At 38.1% G+C, this 21692-nt stretch overlaps 1 protein-coding gene and 1 long non-coding RNA gene across 4 annotated transcripts in view; one reads left to right on the forward strand and one right to left on the reverse strand.

The window, feature by feature from the left end:
• CPA6 (carboxypeptidase A6) overlaps positions 1 to 21692 on the forward strand; it is a 349273-nt gene that overhangs the window by 200948 nt on the left and 126633 nt on the right. The gene's annotated exons all lie outside the window — the stretch shown is intronic.
• Positions 14896 to 21692, reverse strand: part of LOC125924854 (uncharacterized) — a 101463-nt gene continuing 94666 nt past the window's right edge. Inside the window, exons 4-5 of the long non-coding RNA XR_007458601.1 lie at positions 16936 to 17083; positions 14896 to 15545 (exon numbers count right to left, since the gene is read on the reverse strand). This is a non-coding gene — a long non-coding RNA (uncharacterized LOC125924854). The remainder of the gene's footprint in view (positions 15546 to 16935; positions 17084 to 21692) is intronic.

The raw sequence follows: 21692 nt of genomic DNA on the forward strand, positions 1-21692 counted from the left end.
CCCTTTTGGTTTGCCAAAGTCTGAGTCCAGGTAAGGATTTGGGAAGAGAACTCTAGCTTATAGTAGAGCATGATTTTTTTCCCTGGAGTGTGTTCATAGCAGTGGTGCTTTTGTATGTGTAGTGAGGCTAAGCTGGGACTATACTTCTCAGAATTCCCATCCAGTTCTGAGTTAGGACTGGCCACAAAAAATTGAAGATAAGCAAGACTGAGGTAAAGCAGGAGCCAGATGGCTCTGAGGTCTGAGCTGGGGACAGGCACCTGTAGCAGTTCACCCTCACTGTGTCCATGGGGCAGCAGCCTGGCCCACAGCTTCTCAGGTCCCGTGAATCTCCTCCCTCACCTTCTTCAAGTTCTGTGTAGGTGCACTCGCAGGTCTTTAACATAGAATGTCAGCTCCTTCTGCAGATACCCACGTGGTAGAGGCCCGAGGCAGTAGGGGACAGGAAGATTCCACTTTGTCCTCTCCCTCCTCCAGCCCTGCTGACCTGCAGTGGCTCCAGGCTTACCAGGAGATCAGAGGCAACACCCTGTGACACACTCATTCCCCAGTTCCCACAACTGCATAAAGTCTAGCTGCTATAATAAATTGCTTTTCTCATATCACTTGAACTTTATTTTGTGTGTGTGTGTGTGTGTGTGTGTGTGTGTGTGTGTGTGTGGAGAGAGAGCACGCACAAGAAGGGGAGAGGGGCTGGGCGGGGAGAAGGAGAGAGGGGAGAACGTTAAGCGGATCCCATACTCAGTTCAGAGCCCTATGCAGGTCTCAATCCCATGACCCTGGGATTGTGACCTGAGCTGAAACCAAGTAGGACTCTCAACCAGTTGAGCCACCCAGGTGCCCCAGTATCACTTGAACTTTAGTACAATAAGCTAGGTTATGCTGTGGAGACAAGTTATGCCTTAACAAGATTTATTTCTTGCTCACAGTTCATCCACAGCTCTCTGTTCGGCATCATCTTGATTCTGATTCTGAGACCCAGGCTGAAGGAGCCAGTCTCTGTTTAGAATACCGGTCATCATGACAGATGGGAGAGAGGGAACCAAACACTGCTCTTAAGGCTCTGCCTGGCAGGGACTCCTACCACTTACCCTCCCACTTCCTTAGCCAAAGCAATTCCAACAGAAATGCATCATTTGAACAGAAAAAAAGGGTGAATGTGATACAATTTGTTTGTGGGTTTTCTCCTTGGCACCAAATACATGTCGTTTTTCCGTATCAGTTCCGTTCTCCAACATCAACGGGGTGTCCAGAAGTTCAGTTCAATTCTGACCCTAACTCCCGGAGTTACTACAGACCCTTCAGGTTAAGGGCCCAGTGCCACATGACTGGCCCACCTTCAGTTACAGTTGGAGTTCCCAGACTGCCCACACTTCTGTCCGGCCAATTACAAATTCAGGGGTGCCTATGACCCCCTCCTCAGGTTTGATGATTTGCTAGAATGACTCACAGAACTCAGGAAAGTACTTAAATTACCAAGTTATTAGAAAGGCTGCAACTCAGGAACAGCCAAATGTATTGGACAAGCGATGGGGGAGGGAGCCCTTCTGTGCACTCTCTGAGCACACACTCCACCCTCCTAGCCCTTAAGCAAGTTCACCAACTTGGAAACTCTCCAAACCCCATCATTCAGGAGTTTTAATGGAGATTTCTTTACAGAGGCGTGATTGATTAAATCAATGGCCCTTAGCGATTGAATTCGATCTCCAGCTCTTCTCCCCTCCCCAGAGGTCAGGGAGTGAGGCTGAAAATTCTAATCTCTAATCACATGGTTGATTTTTCTGGCAACCAGCCTCTATCTGAAGCTGTTTATACCCCACCCCCACCATGAGTCCTCATCAGCGTACAAAAGATAATATGTTGTAAGGGTTTTAGGAACTCTGTGACAGGAACCAGGGACAAAGACCACGTATTTATTTTTTGTTATACCACAATACATCACAATTGTTAAGTACACACACACACACCACTCTTCAGGAATCTAGCATGGTTGGCAGAAAGTGAAGGATTCAGGTTTGCACATCACCATGGTCTCTATCACAAATGATTATGTTGTTTACTCAGCAATGTTTGGGGGACTTGAATTGAGCACACGCACTGTCTTTGGGGTTATTTTAAGACCAAGTCATTATTTTATCTTTATTTTTAGTAGTTCTCCTTTGGGACTAAAATGTTATATTTTACTTCAGCTGCAGGATGATAAAATATCTGAGAAAAGAATGAGCTGAATATTGGTTCATTTCTGAATCTTGATACTCAAGAGGAAAATGATTTTTTGTTTCTGGAACTCTAATGTCTCAAAAATAGACAAACTTTAAAGTGGCTGTGGGGAAGTGATATTGCAGGTGCTTGAGAAATGAAGGACTGTTCCAGGTTATTCCCTGTTTGCTCATAAAACCATAAGTTGTAGTTTTTAGCTATGGTATAATCAATATCCCTTATGTAATGATGTTACCAGAAGGTTTCTCCTTGTGTTTCAAACAAAATTAACTTGAGAACTTATAAGCTCATTACTCTTTACCTGTGAAATTGTTGGTCTACTTTTCTCCTCCCAGGCTTCAAACTTATTGAGCATATGAACTGTATCTTGTTCATTTCTGTATGCCCAGGAGTTATGACAGTGCCTCTCCTAGAGAAGATGCTCAGTAAGTGCTGATTTGATGACCACGTGTTACCTATTTTAAGATGCACATTGTTTTCACATTTTAACATCTCTGCAGTTGGGATGTCTTAAAATTGATAATGCTCTAAGTCACTGCCAGCCAGGTTTAAAAATCTTCAACTGATACCTCCCGATAAAATCAAGAAAGCACCAAACTCACAACATATTAAATTTGATGAAGTATTAACAGGTTACTTTCCTTAAGTTGTTTATTATAATATCGATTCACATGTATTTCATAAAGGGGTGCCATGAGTATGACCCTCAATATCCTTTTTACAATTTTACAACCTCAAAAATTATATACTTTAATTCAATTTGTTGTTAGCTTTTATTATTACTCGTAAGTTCAAATAAAAATGGAACTCGGGGCACCTGGGTGGCTCAGTCAGTTAAGCATCCGACTGTTGATCTCACGGTTCGGGAGTTCAAGTCCCGCATGGTGCTCTGCACTGAGAGTGTGGAGCCTGCTTGGGATTCTCTCTCCTCTCTCTTTCTGCCCCTATCCAGCTCATGCTTGCTCACATGCATGCTCGCTCTCTAAATAAATAAAAAAACAAACTTTAACAAAAAATGGAACTCTACAAGTGGAGTTTTATCATTTTAACCAAGTTAATTACCTTTATTCTGCCCTGTAATTGAGAAATGGGCCCTTCAGATTTGGTTGTTCTTCTAATTCATTTATAATTGACTCAAAAGTGTTAATACATGTTTCACATTAATCTGTGTTTTTGTATTAAACCAATTATTGTATATTAAGTACAGACAGTAACATTCTGCTAAAAGCCATGGGGATAAAGTGATATTTCTATTCCTGTGGCATCTCAGACCCTTAAGCCATAGGCAAAACCTCTACTAAGCCATTAATATTTGTCTACATTGTGAGCAACACTCTTGCAAGCTTTAGTAAGTAGCCAGCTCCTGTTCTGTTTATGAATTTCAGTTTACTTATATGTATGTGCTGCTTTGTTCTAATTCTTCACTCAAAAGCTTGGTTGTTTTAAGAGCTTGGGGGAAATGATTTCATTATAAACCGCGTGATCATATTTGTTTAACTTGGAAGGATTTGGAAGAAAGGAAAGAGGTATTTTAAAAAGTTTTCGTATGCTGTAAGTAAGGTATACAGATGAAAGGAATAAAGTCTGATTTTTAAAGCTCTGCTTATCATAGAGGGTGATCAGAAATGCCAACTCAGGGGCCCCCCGGGTGACTTAATTGTTAAGGTTCGGACTTCGGTTCAAGTCATGATCTTGTGGTTCGTGTCAGGCTCTGTGCTGACAGCTGAGAGCCTAGAGCCTGCTTCAGATTCTGTGTCTCCCTCTCTCTCTCTGCCCTTCCTCTGTTCACACTCTCTCAAAAATAAACATTAAAATTACATAAAATTTTTAAAAAATAAATGCTAACTGAAATTCTTCACTAGACCATTTCATCATCTGCAGTATGACTGATTTTCACATAATCCCAGTGGTCTGCAGATGTACATAAAGGCAGCTCCTAATACATGAAAAGAATATTTAAATGTACATACTCTTGGGGCACCTGGGTGACTCAGTTGGTTAAGCATCCAGACTTCAGCTCAGGTCATGATCTCACAGCAGGTGGGTCCAAGCCCCATGTTGGGCCCTGTGCTGACAGTTCAGCCTGTAGCCTGTTTCAGATTCTGTCTCCCTGTGTCCCTCCTCCACTTGCGCACGCATGCACTCTCTGAAATATAAACATTTTTTAAAAATTTAATGTACATGCTTTTTCACAATTCTTTTTAAAAAAATTTTTAATGTGTATTTCTGAGATAGAGGGTGAGCAGGAGAGGGGCAAGGAGGGAGGGAGACACAGAATCCAAAGCAGGCTCCAGGCTCTGAGCTGTCAGCACAGAGCCCGATGCGGGGCTGGAACCCGTGAACTGTGAGATCATGAACTGAGCTGAAGTCAGACGATCAACTGACTGAGCTACCCAGGCACCCCCTCTGTCACAATTTTTTTAAATAAAAGTTTGTTATATATGTTGCATACTAAATATGGAAATTGAGATTATTTTTAGATAAGGGTCAAGTGGTCTTTTACCAATATTTGATATTGCATTCTTGGGCATTTTTTCTACGAAAATTTTGTTTACACAAAAATTTGTACATAAACATTCACAGAAGCTTTATTCATAATATCCCCAAACTGGAGAAAGCTCAGTGTCCTTCAGTGGGTGAATAATTAAACAAATTGTGGTGCATCCATGCCATGGAATGCTACACAGCAGTAAAAAGGAAGTAACTATTGAAATATGTAATTATTTGCATGTATTTCAAGGGAATTGTACTGAAAGAGGCGAATCCCAGAAGGTTACATACTGTATTTTTCCACTTATCTAACATTATTTAGATAACAGAATTATAGAGGCAAAGAACAGATTAGTGATTTCCAAGGGTTAAGGATGATGGGGGTGAGGTGATGGGTGTGGCTATAAAGGGTTAGCAATACAAAGCCCTGTGGTGACAGAAGAGTTTATATCCTAATTGTGATGGGAGTTACACAGATGTACATCTGTGACAAAGTTGAATAGAACCACACACACATACATACACTCTGATCACCTAAAATTGGTAAAATATTACTTATCCTGGTTATTGTATTGTTCTAAGTGAAGGGAACATAGGACTTCTCTGTTCATTTTTTTTTCCAAATTCTTGTGAATCTATAATTATTTCAAAATTAAAAGCTTTAAAAAGTTATCCTGCATAAACAAGAGGAGCCATATCAAACCAAAAATCTGCATAGCAAAAGAATCAAAAAAGTGAAAAGGCAAACTACAGAATGGGAGAAGATATCTGCAAACCATATGTCTGATAAGGGGTTAATATCCAAAGTATATAAGGAACTCCTATAACTCAATAGCAAAAAATAACCCAATTTAAAAATGAATAAGAAACTGAATAGACCTTTCTCCAAAGACAACATAAAATATCCAAGTGGAGAATGGAAAGGTGCTCACCATCAGGTAAAGGCAATCGTCAGGTAAATGCAAATCAAAACCACAATGAGGTATCACCTCACACCTGTTAAGATAACCATTACCAGATTTAAAAAAAAATGAATATAGTAAGTGTCGTGGAGAAATTGGAATTCTTGTGCACTATTGGTGGGAATGGTAATTGGTGCAACCACCATGGAAAACAGTATGACGTTTCCTCAAATAGTTAAAATTAGAACTGATGTGATCCAGCTTCCCACTTCTGGGTATATTTCCAAAGGAATTGAAATCAGGATGTTGAAGAGATATCTGTATTTCCGTGTTCGTTTCAGCATCATTCACAACAACCAAGAAGTGGAACAAGAAATGGAAACCACCTAAATGTCCACCGATGGGTGAATGGATAAAGAAAATGTGATATCTGTATACAATGAGATATTATTCAGCCATAAAGAAGAAAATCCTGCCATTTGAAACAATATGGATGATAGTGGATGACATTATGCTAAGTGAACTAGGCTAGTCCCAGAAGGAGAATACTACATGATTCCACTTACATAGGAGGCATTTAAAAATGGTCAACTTCACAGGGCCAAAGTAGAATGGTGGCTGCCAGAGGCCAGGGGGAGAAATGGAGACAATTGCTGTTTGATAGGTATAGAGTTTCAGACATTTAAAACAGGAATTTACAATATTGTGCTTATACGTAAATTGCCCAGCTCTAGCCTCCCGCAGAATATTTGTGAGAATTCTCAGGAAGGTTTGCCTGCCTCATGCTCCTTCTCCACCTTTCCATGATGAAATATTGTGTAAGCCAGTTCTCTGGCTCTATTTTAAGATTTCCGTAAGGGAATTACAACTCAAAAAAGAGGAAATTTTAATTTGATCAAGTCTGTGGAGATTATTCCACTTCCATTAGATTCACTTTGCCATAGGAATCCTTTCCATTTATTGCTATCAGTCTGTCCCAGCAATAATGTCATTAAACCCCAGTATACAACTGGTCTGTCCCAGAGTCTGCTTCAGAACAAAGTGGAGAGAAGCTTTGATTCTTTTCACTGACTTCTATGCTCTCATAAAACTTTGATCATACCAAGATAAATACTAAGTAATTTACCCATGGGGTATTCTATTTTATATACAAGATGTAACCAATTTCTATGGCTATTAAAACTGAAATTAAAATTTAAAAATAATTTTAAAATTATTTGTTCCAGGTCATGGGTTCCAACGGTAAATTAGGGTTATGGTCTTTCCAAACCTTACCTGTCAATTTCCAATTTTAATGCCAATGCCAAGTTCCGTCCCAAAGGGGGATCCAGAGCATTGGGCAATGGTGCCCGTTTCCTATCCTCCGGGACCTACTGCAGCTCCACACAGAGAAACACACTACGTTAGGAATGTTGGATTGTCCTTGTCCTTAATCCTATCCTCCGGGACCTACTGCAGCTCCACACAGAGAAACACACTACGTTAGGAATGTTGGATTGTCCTTGTCCTTAATCCCTAGTAATCTCAGCCCTTCAGGCTAGTGAGAGCAGTTACTTCTGGTGTCGAAAGTGGTAATTCTTTCTCAAAATGATACTATAAAATCTTTCATAAGATTATGGGCTTCATAATCTTTCAAATCTTCTTACTTCGCCCTCCATCCTCTTCTCTCCTGTTTTCTCGCTTTTACTCCTCAGAAAACTAAATCCTTAGATAAATAAAAGCAGTGTATTTCTGATTATTTCCTGTAGGTACAAGTGTTGCCCTAAATTTTTAAAAGCTTTTTCCTTGTTGAACAAATTTTCTTTTGTTATTCATAAAAGTTTCTTAACATTATGCTCCACTCTGCCTCCACTCTGTCATTTTCCTCTGCTTTTTCAAAATCTTAATATCACTGTATACATCTTAAACCCCATGGAATTTAATACTAAGTATTTTTATTGGCCATATAGAACATGTTCTTAATATTAAAAACTCATGGGTATAACTTTAATCAAGTACCATCTTATAGATACTCTTTAATTCTTTGGTCGTTATCTTTGCAATAAGAAAAATAATATGCCCTCCTCTAGAATAAGAATCTGGTGTTGATAAACATTTCCCTGAGTACTACATAGAATGCGTAATTTAAGGAACAGTCTGAATCTTTAAAATTCTGCTTATTTTCCTTCTTTCCTTTTAAAATGTGATCAAAGACTAGAAAGACCACATATTATTACTCAATATTGTTAATCACATTACTGGAGAATTCAATTTTAATTTTTGGTTTATTTTGAGACAGGGAGGGAGAGAGGCAGAGAGAAAGGGGGAGAGAGAATCCCTAGCATGGGCCATGCTGTCAGCACAGAGCTCGACACAGGGCTAGATCTCACAAACAGCAAGATCATGACCTGAGCCATGATCAAGAGTCAGACATTTTAACTGACTCAGTCACCCAGGTACCCCTAGAAAGTTAAATTTTTATAATCTGCTTAATTGCTTTTCTGTTTAGTATACACATATTTAAGCATCGATCACAAACAAGGAATGTGCTTACGATGAATGGGACTGGGATGTAGCTTCTGTACAGTTTGCCCATCAGCATCACCTGGGAACTCATTAAAAATGTAAATCTTCAAACCCTGCTCCCAGTCTGAATCAGGAACTCTAGGAGTGAGATTAACAAATTCTTCAAGCTGATTCTGACATAGGCCAAAATTTGAGCATACTGGTTCACATGAAACAATCAATTACCATGTAGTGTGGAAAGTATTACATGAAATGTGTCTACAAAGCACTCTAGAAAAAGGAAGAAACAGCAAATAAACTGGAAAAATTAAGGAAAACTGTAGAGAAGTGACATTTGAGCTAACTTTGGAGGTGAGCAGGATTTTAATCTTTAAACAAATCTTTATATACACATACTGTCCTAGTCACTCTGCCAGACTGACAACGTTTAATAAACAATAGTTCAATAAAAGTCATTAGGCAATAATTCAGAGGCAGTTTTACCGGGAAACTAACCAAGCTGAAGCTTCAGACTTCTTCACTTGCCTGGCACCCTTCCAAAGCCCTGTCTCTACTTTTAATTATAAAAAATTATGAGAATACATAATTGTGTACTTTTTCCTATATTGGGCCCCCCAAATTGTATAAGCCTCAAGTCCCCCACAAAATCCAGATATATACCTCACACTTGCTATGTTTGGCAGTAGAAGGGAGATAGTAAGGAAGCAAGCATGACTTTCCAGCAAAGGAAACCACGTATGCCAGGGAGTGGAGGCTGAGAGTGTTAAGTCTGTCAGTGTGTCTGGAGCTGGGGTAACTGGCAGGGAGGTGATGCTGATAAGGTGCATTACCAGAGCCCTTGGACTCATTGCCAAGGGGTTTGGACTTTATCCTCTACACAATGGATTGCGTTAGAGGTCCCTCAGTAGATGCCTGAATTTAACAAAGCTAACTGTAGCAACTGTGGAAGCAAACAGATTGATGAAGGGAGAGACTAAAGCCAGGGTTATCAGGAACATCATGAAATAGCCCAAGAGGGAAATGTTGAAGGTGTAGGTTCAGGTAATGGGAGTGATTTTGAGAGAGGAACTTGAGAGAGAATCTACTTGGAGACCAATTGGAAGAGCTATTAAAGGTGACTTCGATTTATAGCTTGGGTGGTTTGGGTGCATTATAATGTGGATAATAAGCCTCTCAAGTCAAAAAATACATGGAGGAGCAGTGAGTTTTACAGAAAAAGTAATGAGTTCCTTTTTAGTAAGTTTTTCTATATCATTCTAAAATATATATCATTCTAAACAAATGCTTTTTGAAAAGAGCTACATATTTGAAAGAAAAAAACATATATATACCCCAGCACCTTATAGATACACAGTATCATTCTAAAAAGTATTACATTCTGTAGTCATTAAGTCACTATTTCTTTCTAAAAAACATGAAATGGGATTTAAGTATACAAGCAAAAGTCTGTCTTGCTAATTAAATATGGAACCAAACAGGCTTTAATTTAACACCATCTTTGGCTAGAAAAATGGTTCTAAAATCCCTGCAAAAAGCTTCTAGGATGAAAAGGTCAGAAGACTCCCCATTTATATTGTTAAATGAAGGTAGCAGAGTAGGTGAGGAGGAGAAGGAAGAGTAAGCTCTGCTTGGATCCAGGTGGAGGTTGGGGGTTAATGGAAGAAAGTTTAAAGTTCTGTATCGAGATAAACATGACCGAAGCAGTGAGTTAGATCTGTAATCCACATCAAAGAACACTAAACAGATTTGATGCCTTGACGTAATTATACAGATATTTAGGAAAGCATAAAGCAGCATGATGTCTCAAGAAAAAGGTCATCTAAATATCCCCAAAGGATTGTTCACTGAGATTATTCAGAAGGAGAGAACTCTCTGAGGATGAGGGACATCTGTTTTTGTTGCATGAGCTTTGCAGTGCTGTTAGACTTCATGAGTCACTCATTGCCACTTAATAGGAAAGATGTTGCCAGGGCACCACACCCCTAATTTAGTACTCTGCTTGCTGGACCATGGCACCACTAAGCACAACAGAAAGAAGCAGTGGATGCTCCAGAGTTGCCATTGAAGTCCTAGGGCCCCCTTAACATCTGTCAAAGAGTTCCTTGCTGGGACTTTTGAATTAATACACCTCGGATTCTGATAGTGTGTCCTGACAACATTTCTACACTTAGGATTGAAGATATTTCTCTCTCTTCCTGGATTTGTCCCATGTATGGTTCAAGTTAGTTCCCCTGGTTCTCTGAATTTTTTATGACATTGCAAACTAAAAGTGATTTTAGATATTAACACAGTTCACCCCATGTTTGACAAATGGTCAGGAATTTTTTTAAAAATACATGCACTCCAATTTATAGCAGTGCTATCAATAGCCAAAGTATGGAAAGAGCCCAAATGTCCATCGACTGATGAATGGATAAAAGATGTGATGTGTGTGTGTGTGTATGTGCATACACACACACAATGGAATACTACTCAGCAATGAAAAAGAATGAAATCTTGCCATTTGCAACAATGTGGATGGAACTAGAGGGCATTATGCTAAGCGAAATAAGTCAGAAAAAGATATCCTATAATTTCACTCATGTGGAATTTGAGAAACTCAACAGATGAACATGGGGGAGGGAAGGAAAAATAATATAAAAAGGGGCAAACCATAAGAGACTCTTAAATACAGTGAACTGAGAGTTTCTGGAAGGGAGGTGGGTGGGGGATGGGTTAAATGGGTGATGGGAATTAAGGGCACTTTGCGGGGTGAGGACTGGATGTCACATGTAAGATCTAAATCACTGGGTTCTATTCCTGAAGCCAAGGCTATACAGTATGTTAACTAACTTGAATTTAAATTAAAAAAAATAGAATGAGGAGCAGGGAGGGAAATTGTTTAATGGGTATAGATGATGTTGTGGAGATCTATTTCACAACAGTGTGAATATACTTAACACTAAGCTGTACACTTAAAAATAGTTAAGGTGGTTTAAAATTTCTCATTATGTATTATGCCACAAAAACCCCAGGCCTCTAAGGAGTACCTCAGATCTTCAAGATCCCTCAAAGAAATCTACCTCTTTCTTTCCATACTTTTGTTTTGGGTTCCAGGCTTGATTCTTGAGTCTTTAACTATATGTTTGTTAGACAGAAATTGAGCAGCATATTCAACTGATATGTATACAGTTTGAAGCACAGCTGAAAGAATTGTGTATCTGCCACTGTAAGAAGTTAGGTGATTCATAAACCAAACCCCTTGATGTGGTGCAGAAAAACAATACTTAATGATTGCAAACTCAAAGCCAAAACCCATCCATTCTTCAGGATTCCTCTTCATGGAGAAAAACAAAAACCTCAATGACTTCAAACAGCATGTAGATAGATGATTATTTCTATTTTTCTTAAGAACATAGGTGTTTTTCAATGAACTACCACCTCACACCAATCAGAATGGCTAACATTAACAACTCAGGCAACAACAGATGTTGGTGAGGATGCGGAGAAGAGGATCTCTTTTGCACTGTTGGTGGGAAGGCAAACTGCTGCCGCCACTCTGGAAAACAGTATGGAGGTTCCTCAAAAAGTTAAAAATAGAACTACCCTACCACCCAGCAGCTGCACTACTAGGTATTTATCTAAGGGATACAGGTGTGTGGTTCTGAGGGGCACACATACCCTGTTTATAGCAGCACTATCAACAATAGCCAAAGTATGGAAAGAGCCCAGATGTCTTTCACTGGATGAATGGATAAAGAAGACATGGTATAATAAAATGGAGTATTAAAAAGAATGAAATCTTGCCATTTGAAACAACATGGGTGGAATTAGAGCAAATTATACTAAGCAAAGTTAGAGAAAGACAAATATCATATGACTTCATTCATGTGGAATTTAAGATACAAAACAGATGAACATAAGGGAAGGGAAGCAGAAACAATATAAAAACAGGGAAGAGGACAAAACATAAGAGACTCTTAAATATAGAGAACAACCTGAGGAATGTTGGAGGGGGTGTTAGGTGGGGGGCTGGGCTAAATGGGTGTAAGGGGCATTAAGGAAGACACTTGTTGGGATGAGCACTGGGTGTTATACGTAGGGGATGAATCACTGGAGTCCACTCCTGAAATAATTATTGCACTATATGATAACTTGGATGTAAATTAAAAAAAAATAACATAGGTGTTTTTGCTCCAATGCAATATATGTATTCCAGAACACCTTGCATTCTACAAAATTACACAAGACACGTGACAGGGCTTGCAAGAAAATTTGGATTAGCAACAGATCGCTCAAACTTATGCAATTTTACTTACAGAATGCTAACAACAAAAAACGAATACTGACATATTTTAAAAGGTTAAATCCCTAATGAATAACTACCATAGTTAATATAGGCACAGTAACTATAGGTATTTGTTGCAGGAATTAATAGTAGCTTGATGGAAAGGGGTAACAGGAGGGTTGAGACCGCTGAGCTTTGTAGTAACAAGGGCAACATTCAAAAGGATCAGCAAAAACCAAGGGAGACTTTTAAGGCAGGGCAGTGGCCAAGCACAGCCAAGAGTGAAAATATCGATGGGATTCTGAACAGTCCTGAGTTTCTTTGTACCTTGCTGTGTTCCTCTGTAGTAATGCATCTTATGCTCAGCTCCTGTTGCCCAGCAGTGTAAAAGATTAGTGCACTGGGAAAATCCTGGATAAACCAATCCAAATTCAGTATTATTTTGATATTACAGTGCATTACTGCTATTGCTGAATGTGTCCCCCACCCCCAAATTCATGTTAAAACCTAATCTCCAAGGTGATAGTATTAGGAAGTAGGGCATTGATGAGATTGGTTAGGTCATGAGGGTAGAGGCCTCTTAAGTGGGACTTAGTAACCTTATAAAAGAGACCCCAGAGAGCTCTCTTGCCTCTTCCACCATGTGAGGACACAATAAAAAGATGGCATTATTAACCGGGAAACAGTGCTCTCACGAGACATCTAATCTGCTGGCACTTTGATCTTAAACTCCTAGCTTCCAGAATTGTGCAAATTTTTGTTGTTTATAAACCACCTAGTCCATGGTATTCTGTTATAGCAGCCCTAACAGATTAAGGCAATTACCAATCATGTTGAAGCAACATGAATTATAGAAATGCACATTATCCCAGAACACACTGTACCTACATTTGAACATTTTCTAAAAATTCATATAATGTGTATATTTGATTCAGATTTGACAAATTGGGAATGGACTGGTTCCTATCCCTGCATCACTAGCTGTATACAAACCCTTTTCTGCAGCCTAATGAGTTTTCCTCTAAAACTTTGTCCAAGAGTCATTGAAAATGAATACTTAAGTGCTACTAAGGGTTTCTTGATGTACAAAGTAAGCAGAGAAAATTTCCGTATCTTTAAAACTATTGTTACTTTCATTATTGTCATTAATGGCCATTTGAAAGAGCAATCCCTAAATGCAGAGGACTTTGATAAAGCATGGTCCTCAGACCAACTACTTCAGAATTAGCTAGTGGGCTTCTTAAAAAGGCAGATTCCCTTGAGCCAACCTAAGACTCTTGAAATCAATATACCTAGCAATAGGTCCCAGGAATCTTTATTTTGTCAAAATATTCAGTTAAGTATGATGCTCCTTGAACTTTGGGAAGCAGTAATATAATGGTTTTCTGCCACATACTACAAATGGACATAGTGTGCAGATAGTTGTCTAACAATGTATTTTTCTTTTTTTTTTTTTTTTTTTTTGTTTGTTTTTTTTGTTTTTTTTTTGGGATTAAAGTCTGGAGTTTTTTGTTTTTTGTTTTTTGTTTTTTTTGAGCGTTTTTTTTTTATATATATTTTTTATTTATTTATTTTTTAATATATGAAATTATGTATTTTTCAAAGCATGTACTAGTGAGAATCTGATATGATTTCATGACAGGCACTGAAGCAGGGGAAGGTATTGCAAGAATAGATCTAGGCAAGTGCTACCTGATACTGTTAGGGTATGTTATACCTGATACATTGATTTTCATTGTGCATCTATTCCCTGACAGGAAATTCAGGTCTTCTGTTCAAGTCTTGAATCCATTTTTTAATTTTTGTGTATGCTGTAAAATTGGGTCCCGTTTCATTCTTTTGTATGTGGCTGTCCAGTTTTTCCAACACCATTTATCAAAGAGAACTTTTTCCCCCATTGTATATTCTTGGCCCCTATGATGTAAATTATGCATCGGTTTATTTCTGGGCTCTCCATCGTGTTACAATAAGATATGGGTCTGTTTTTATGCCAGTACCATACTGTTACAGCTTTGTGGTATAGTTTGAAATCAGGGAGTGTGATACCTCCAGCTTTGTTCTTTCTCAGGATTGCTCTATTGGGAGTGCTTTGTGGTTCCATACAAATTTTAGGATTGTTCTATTTCTGGGAAAAATGCCAATGGAATTTCGATAGGGATTACACTGAATCTGTAGATGGCTTCGGGCAGTATGACCTTTTAACAATACTTTAATCTATGAGCACGAAATGCCTTTGCATTTATTTGTGCCATCTTCAGTTTCTTTCATCATTTTCACAGCTTTCTGTGTGCAGGTCTTTTACCATTTCGGTTACATTTATATCCAGATATTTTACTCTCTTTGACGCAATTGTAATAAGATTTTCTTAATTTCTCGTTCTGATAGTTACTAGTATGTAGAAACACAACTGATTTTTGCATGTTAACTTCATATCCTGAAATTTTACTGAATTTATTTATTCAGACAGTTTTTTGGTGAAGTCTTCAGGTATTTCTATATATGATATCATGTCTGTAAATACTTTTGTCTCTTCCTTTATTTCTATGCCTTTTATTTCGTTTTCTTAAATATAATTTTTTAATAGTGTTCAGGGGTTAGAGTCATGCAAATGAAACTATCACTTTAAGAATCAGTGTTCTTATTGGTTTAAAAATCTTAATCACCTGCACACTTGGAAGTTTTTAATTCTTCAATTAAGTTATCATTAATATAGAAGAACCACACTTGGCTGTCAGCATGACTAATCTTTCTAGTTCTTCACCTTCTCACTGTTATAGCCATTTTCTTGTCCCAGGTAGATGACTTACTCCAAGATAGAAGGGTGGAAGTATGGTTTTAAGGGCAAGCAGTCATCCATTCCTCTAGTCCCATTAAGAACATGCAGAATTACACAACTGAATGTTTTTTTTTTGTTCCAGTTAAACTATAAATAAGAGTAGCAAAGGCACCACCATTTCTATTACTGTCTAAGGAAAATCTTACCTGAATGAAGTCCAGTTCCTATTTTTTTATATTTTTTTATCTTTATTTATTTTTGAGAGAGCACGTGCAGGGGAGGAACAGAGAGAGAGGGAGACACAGAATCCGAAGCAGCCTCCAGGCTCTGAGCTGTCAGCAGAGCCGGACACAGGGCTCGAACTCGGGAATGGCAAAATCATGACCTAGGCGGAAGACAGACGCTTAACTGACTGAGCCACCCAGGGACCCCAATTCCTTTTTTTTTTTAATGTTTTAATGTTTGCTTATTTTTGAGATACAGAGAGACAGTGTGCAAGCGAGGGAGGGGCAGAAAGAGAGGGAGACACAGAATCTGAAGCAGGCTCCAGGCTTTGAGCTGTCAGCACAGAACCGCGAGATCATGACCCAAGTTGAAGTCAGACGTTCAATCACCTGAGCCACCCAGGTGTCCCTAATCCCTGCTAAACCTAGAATAACTCATTGTTTAGTTAGAACACCCAGTGGTACAAACACCTAAATTTACAAATATACATCTAAAACATCTATTAAATCTAGTGTGTTTGGTCTCAAAAATTTCCAAATGCTCCTGTGCCTTGTTCCTTTATTAAACACTCATCTTTTCTCGTGACATTTAGAAAACAGATCAATAAAAAAATTTCATGGTCCCCATTTGACCTCCAGAAATATGAAGGAGGGCAATAAATTATGAATATAATGACAACTCTATGGAACCCAGGCCAGCTAAAGGGAGCCTACATTTATTTAGAGGGATGAAAAGAGGACACAATCACACACAGTCCCAAATCCAGTGAGCTCAAGGAGTATTTAATACAAGGTTCTTTGAATTGTCAATTGATACTAACAAAGCCAGTATCCCCCTGTTGAGTATTGAGTAGGCCTCCAGATCACTGGATTCACTGTAGCATTAGAAGGCCTATAGGCTATACTGATGTGTGTTTATCATCATTGGTTTTTCCTGGACTTCAGAGATCATCCAGAACAATCCAAGAAAGATAGAATGGGATGTCAGCAACAACAAGGTAAAAAACAGAATCAGGGCTACACCACTTTGTGAAGCCTCCCATTATCCCCTAGGAATGTATATGGTTTATTCAAGTGCAGAGTACTTTGGATGCAAAGTTCCAACAACAGAACAGAACCAACAGCTTGGTCATTTAAAAAGAAAGGCAACATAGTTGGGATGAGCACTGGGTGTTATATGTAAATGATGAATTACTAAATTCTATTCCTGAAAACAAAACAAAACAAAAAAAAAAAAAGCCACATAGAAGAAACATGTAATAGGCAACCAACAACCTACTGTGGGAAAACCCGAGTACCAGAAATAACATCACTTCAAGCCTATGTCTTTTGAATTTGGAAGAGTTTCAGGAATATAAGAAAAAGTATGCTACAAATAAATCTGTCTTCAGATATTACAGAGAGTGCCTGAGTTGCATTTTTGACATTAGTTTTCTAAGGATCCAAATTCATCAATGACTGGTGCCCCCACACAGTGTAATCTGTATGCAGTAACTTGAAAAACGTCCTTGATACATTGCCAAGTGAAAAAAAATCAAAAGAAATACCCACCTGCTTTTAAGTAGGTAGGTAGGTCTGAAAAACTTAATTCTGAAGTCTTCTCTCTCGAAAATTTTACACATCCCATGGACCCTCTATGTACTCCTTGTGATTGTTCCAGGGCATCAGCTGTTTAGGAAACACAGCCTGGGATATATACCTGCAAGTGGAATTGATGAGAAATACATGTTTATTCTTTACCAGAAATTGGCATGTGCTCTCCAAAGTGTTTCTACCAATGTGCTTCAGGAGCAGTGTAAGAAATTTTACATCACTCCACACTCCAGACTCCATTTGGTATTGTCAGAATTTTTAATATTTGTAAATCTCACATCTGTTTGCTATTTCATTTTGACTTAATATATAATTCCCTGATTACAAAGGAGACTAAACCAATCTTTCCATAATGTTACCAGTTGCCTGTCCCTGGTGAACAGGCAGGTTTCAAAGCAGAATGTATGAAAGAGTTGAGAGGAACAAGGAGGTGATAAAGGAAACTTTGTAAATGGCAGTAAGGTAGTATTCTCTGCTAGTTATCAACATTCTCTTATAGAATTGAAATGTCTTTGTTTGAATTATTGCTCTTTTCCCTCCCCGCCAATTTTGTGTTCACCCAATTTGTTATGTACTTAAATATACATATTTTTTTTGCAAAAATGACATCATACTATAGTCACACTTCTTATTTTCAGCTTTCTTAAGATATAATTGATATACAAGCTTGTAAAAGTTTAAGGTGTTCAATATGTTGATTTGATTTATATTTCAAAATGATTACCACTATACCATTAGCTAACACCTGCATCACATCACATAATTACCATTTCTTTCTGGAGGTGAAAACATTTAAGATCTAGTCTCTTAGCAACTTTGAAGTACATGATATAGCATGGTTAGGCATAATCAAAATGTACATTAGATCCCCAGAACTTATTCATCTTATAACTGGAAGTTTGTACCCTTTGACCCCCTCACTAGATTTCTCCCACCCCCAGCCCCTGATAACCACCACTCTACTTGCTGTTTCTATGATTGGTTGTTTTAGTTTCCACATGTAAGTGAAATCATGCAGCATTTTTCTTTCTCTGACTTCTATCACCTAGCATGATGTCTTCCAGATTCATCCACATTGTCACAAATGGTAGGGTTTCCTTCTTTCTCAGGGCTAAATAATATCTGTTGTATATATTCTCCCTCTTTATATATAATCATATATATAACTAATACATACATATACATCATCTTTTTTAAAGTTTATTTTGAGGTAGTAGGAGGTAGAGAGAGAGAGAATATGAATCCCAAGCAGGCACCATGCTGTCAGCACAGAACCTGATGCAGGGCTCAATCTCACAAACTGTGAGATCATGACCTGAGCAAAAATCAAGGCTCAGGATGCTCAACCAACTGAGCCACCCAGACACCCCTATAATCTTTTTTATGTATTTGTATATAGATAAAATTATCCATACGTATATAAATGGATCCATTGGCACACACTTAGATTATTTCCATATATTATTATAAATAATGCAGCAATGAATATGGGAGTGCAATTTCTCTTTAATATCCTGTTCTTATTTTCCCATTTTCCAATTGGTATTTTTTTATGTTAATACCAGTATACTTAACAGTGTTATATTGGTTACAGGTGTACAATATACTGACTCAATTCTATGCTCATGATGTGTACTCTTAATCCCCTTCACCTGTTTCACCTGTTGCCCCATCCGTCTCCCCTCCGTTAACCATCAGTTTGTTCTCTATAGTTAAGAGTATGTTTCTTGGATGTGGCACCTAGGTGACTCAGTTGGTTAAGTGTCCAACTTTGACTCAGGTCATGGTCTCACAGTTTATGAGTTCGAGTCCTGTGTCGGGCTCTGTGCTGATGGCTCAGAACCTGGAGTCTGCTTCGAATTCTGTGTCTCCCTCTGTCTCTCTGCCCCTCCCCCACTCATGCTCTGTCTCTCAAAAATGAATAAACGTTAAAAAAAATTTAAGTATGTTTCTTGGTTTGTCTCTTTTTTCTTTGTTTCTTAGATTCCACATGAGTGAAATCATATGATGTTTATCTTTCTCTGACTTATTTCACTTAGCGTTATACTCTCGAGCTCCATCCAGGTCGTTGTATATGGCAAGATTTCATTATTTTATGGCTAATATTCCACTTGATAAATACCACCTCTTCTTTATCCATTCACTTAGTGATGGGCACTTGAGTTGCTTCCGTAATTTGGCTATTGTAAATAATGCTGCAATAAACACAGGGGTGCATATATCTTTTAAATCTAGTGTTTTCATATTCTTTGGGTGAATACCCAGTAATGGAACTGCTTGAAGATTGGTAGTTCTATTTTTAATTGTCTGAGGAACCACCATACTCTTTTCCACAGTAGCTGCATAAGGTTGCATTCCCACCAACAGTGCAAGAGGGCTCCCCTTTCTCTACATCCTTGCTAACACTTGTTGTTTCTTGTGGTTTTGATTTTAGCTATTCTGACATGTATGAAGTGATACTTCATCATGGTTTTGATTTGCATGTCCTTGATGATAAGTGATGTGGAACATCTTTTCATGTGTCTGTTGCCCATCTGTATGTCATCTTTGGAGAAATGACTGTTTTCTCAATTTTAAACGGAATTTTTTTGGCATTAAGTTTAAGTTCTTTATATATTTTGGATACTAACCTTTTATTAGATACGTCATTTGCAAATATCTTCTCCCATTCAGTAAGTTGTGTTTTCGTTTTGTTTTGTTTTTTTGCTTTGCAAAAGCTTTTTGAGGTAGCCCCAATAGTTTATTTTTGCTTGTTTCCCTTGTTTCAGGAGACATACCTAGAAAATGTTGGTATGGCCATTATCAGAGAAATTACTGCCTGTGCTCTCTTTGAGGATTTTTTATTGTTGCAGGTCTCACATTTAACTCCTTAATTGATTTTGAGTTTATTTTTGTGTATTGTCGTAGACTCTAAGTCTAAAGTTCTCTTTTAGCCAGCAAATGAGCAGGATGCAGGATAAAAAGTGAGAGATGGCTAATGTTCAGGCAAAGACCAGAGCCCCGAATAAGGGTCCTTGCCCTGTTTTTATTAGGATCAGAAGGCTTACAAACATGGCCATGGACATGCACAAAGAGACAATGAATCTGTGAACATTAACTTGTGGATGTGAGGGAAAGGGGGTTTTGAAGATACTTGGGGTTAGGGGTTTGGGTTAAAAAAAATATATTGGCTCTGGGCAGTCAGGCGGAAGGTTGTTTACAGCCTACAGGAGGCACCACCTGTTTACCTTAGCTAGCCTAAAGGATGAGACAGGTAGGACATGTGACCTCAGAGTTAACAAGGCACATTTACTTTTGTTAATCATCTCCGCTCTGGGCTGCTTCACCTGCAACACAGCCAGCTAGCAGTCTGTAGCCCAATTTACCTGTTTACCTGATTTGGTCCTTCCTTCCTGTGAAAGCAGCTTTCTGCTATAGTACCAAATTGGTAAAGAAGTTCTACTTCTCATCAGACTTTCTCATCTACTTTTTCATCAGATTGCTGTGGCTAGGATTCCAGTACTACATTGAATAAAAGTGGTGAGAGTGGACATCTTGTTCCTGTCCTTTAGGGGAAAAGCTCTCAGTTTTTCCCCATTGAGGATGATGTTAGCTGTGGGTTTTTCATATATGGCCTTTATTTAGTGAGGTATATTCCCTCTAAACCTACTTTGCAGAGGTTTTTTTTTTAATCATGAATGGATGTAATTTGTCAAAAAGTTTTCTGCATCTATTGAAATTATGTTGTTTTTTTATCTTTTGTTGATGTGATGTATCACATTGATTGATTTGCAAATATTGAACCACACTTGCATCCCAGGAAGAAATCATACTTGATCGTGGTGAAAGATTTTTTTAATGTATTGTTGGATTCAATTTGCTAATATTTTGTTGAGGATTTTTGCATCTATGTTCATCAAACATATGGGCCTTTAGTTCTCTTTTTTTGTAGTGTCTTTATATGGTTTTGGTATCAGAGTAATGTTGGCCCCATAGAATGATTTGGAGCTTCCCTTCCTCTTTTGTTTTTTGAAGTAGTTTAAGAATAGATATTTACTTTTCTTGAAATGTTTGGTAGAATTCACCTGTGAAGTCAGTGGTCCTGGGCTTCTGCTTATCTGGAGTTCTTGATTACTGATTCAATTTCATTGCTGGTAATTGGTCTGTTCAAATTTTGTATTTCTTCCCAATTCAGTTTGGGGTGGTTATATGTTTCTAGGATTTATCCATTTCTTCCAGGTTGTCCAGTTTGTTGTCATATATGTTGTTTGTTTCATAATCTCTCATAATTGTATTTCTATGTCAGTTGTTATTTCTGTTTCAATTATTTTCATTTGACCCCATTTTTTTTTCTTTGAGGAGTCTGCTAAAGTTTTATCAGTTATCTTTTCAAAGAACCAACTCCTGGTTTTATTGACCCATTCTATTGGTTTTTTAGTTTCTATTTTATTTCTGCCCCAATCTGTATTACTTCCTTTCATCTGACTAATTTCTGGTTTTGTCTTTTCTTTTTCTAGATCCTTCAGTTGTCAAACACCTTTTCATGTACATATTGGCCATGTGTATGTCATCTTTGGAAGAATATCTACACAGTTTCTCTGCCTATTTTTTAATTAGATCATTGGGGTTTTGTTTTCCTTTTGCTATTCAGTTATGTAAGTTCTTTATATATTTTGTATATTAGCCACTTATCAGATATGTGATTTGCAAATGTTTCCTCCAATTCTGTAGGATGA

The sequence above is a fragment of the Panthera uncia genome, chromosome F2, assembly GCF_023721935.1.
Source record: "Panthera uncia isolate 11264 chromosome F2, Puncia_PCG_1.0, whole genome shotgun sequence".
Classification (NCBI taxonomy): Eukaryota; Metazoa; Chordata; class Mammalia; order Carnivora; family Felidae; genus Panthera; species Panthera uncia.